We start from the raw sequence: 1722 nt of genomic DNA, 5'->3' as shown, positions 1-1722 counted from the left end.
TCATCCATCCATCCATCTCTCCCTCTTTCCACCATCAATCATCCATACATCCATTCATCCATCCATACTTCCATCCATCCCTCCACCATCCATCCATCCATTCATCATCCATCCCTCGCATCATCCACCCATCCATTCATACTTCCATCCATCCCTTGACTATCCACCCATGCATCCATGCATCCATCCATCCATGCATCCATCCATGCATCCATCCATCCACCCATTTTCCATCCATCCATCTTCCATCCATCCATTCATCATCCCTCCACCATCCATCCCTCCATCAATCCCTTCATCATCCATCATCCATATTTCCATCCATTCATTCATCCATACTTCCATCATCATCCTTCCACCATCCCTCCATCCCTCCATCCCTCCATCCATCCATCCATCCATCCATCCATCCATCCATCCATCCATCCATGTGTTTCAGTGTCACTCAGTTGAGTGACGTCAGAGTTCAGATTTAAAACCTTCCTCTGAAAGTGTTCAGGTATAAAAACTGAAACTGGGTGAAAATTAAAAGCAGCCAAAGTTTAAGGAAAAACTCTGAAAACTTTTCAGAAAATCTGTCGATCAGAACTTTTTAAAACATTTAAATAAAGTCTGGCTGCTGAGAAAGAAAAATTACCCAAGTGACTTTTGTCCAGATGTGAAGATCAGTGTGTAAACCCAGCTGTGCACGGAAACATGGCTGAAGCTGGTTTTTAACCCTTTAATTCACATTAAGCTGTTGGAAAAGAGCAGCTGAAGAAGACAAATCAAAACTTTCAGAACGTTTCTGTAAACAAACGGACCTGACCCGGACGACGATGAAACCTGCTCAGCATTAATCAGCAATAATAAAATAAAAACACTAAAATATTCAGCTCATATTTCTTCCTCCTCAGCTCCTCTTTGTTTTGTCAGAATAAATCTCGGCAGAGTGGAACAGAAAGCAGCTAAATTATGGGTTTCATTTCTGCTGGAGCGTCTCGTGCTGCTGCTGGAAAACAAAACACATCAAATATGGTTTCACCCACGTTGCTGCCTTTGTTTGTTCAGCTAAAAGTCTGTTCAGTTCAGTTTTTCAACATTAAAAACTCGTTTCAGCGTCGTGAAGAAAATAAATTCTGCTTCAAGTTTCAGAGTTCAAGCAGCTGAAACCGTGGACTTGCTGCTCCTGTCTGGGGTCACAGAAACTCACCTGAAAGATTTAATAATAGTTTTAAGCCAGATGTGTGTCCTGGGCTTGAACCCACAGCCTCAGGATCACAAGACCACCGAGCCACCGTGGCCCCACTTTTTATTCAAACTGTTAAACAAAATGCTTCACAGGGTAGAAAAATAAAAACATGCCACCCAAAAACGCAATAAATGTTATCTGTAACAAAATTAGAAGTAAAAATAATCAGATTTGTGACAAAGAAACATTTTAATTTGAAATTTCTACACGTATCATAAGATAAAAGAAAAAAAATGAAAAGACTAAACTTAAAGTCTATTTTATTTACAGGATTCATTAGTTATTAGCGCAAAGAGTAAAACAACAAACAGCTTCAGCCCGGTCTGTTTTACAGATGTTGAGCTAAACTTTGGTGTGGTAGTAGCTGAGAGTCATCCTCTGAGCGCTGATCGGATGAGAAACTGTGACGTGTAATGTGACGAGTGAGAAGTGTTTTTTCAAGGGATGTTAGTCTCGTTATAATCTAGATCAGTGATTATATATATATATAT

At 40.1% G+C, this 1722-nt stretch overlaps 1 protein-coding gene across 1 annotated transcript in view; it reads left to right on the top strand.

The window, feature by feature from the left end:
- Window positions 1-1722, top strand: part of pear1 (platelet endothelial aggregation receptor 1) — a 22210-nt gene that overhangs the window by 1704 nt on the left and 18784 nt on the right. The window lies entirely within an intron of this gene.

Source organism: Nematolebias whitei, chromosome 5 (genome assembly GCF_014905685.2).
Source record: "Nematolebias whitei isolate Nwh7 chromosome 5, NemWhi1, whole genome shotgun sequence".
Lineage (NCBI taxonomy): Eukaryota > Metazoa > Chordata > Actinopteri > Cyprinodontiformes > Rivulidae > Nematolebias > Nematolebias whitei.
Note: the sequence above shows the minus strand (reverse complement) of the source record. Positions and strands in the feature narration are given on the sequence as shown.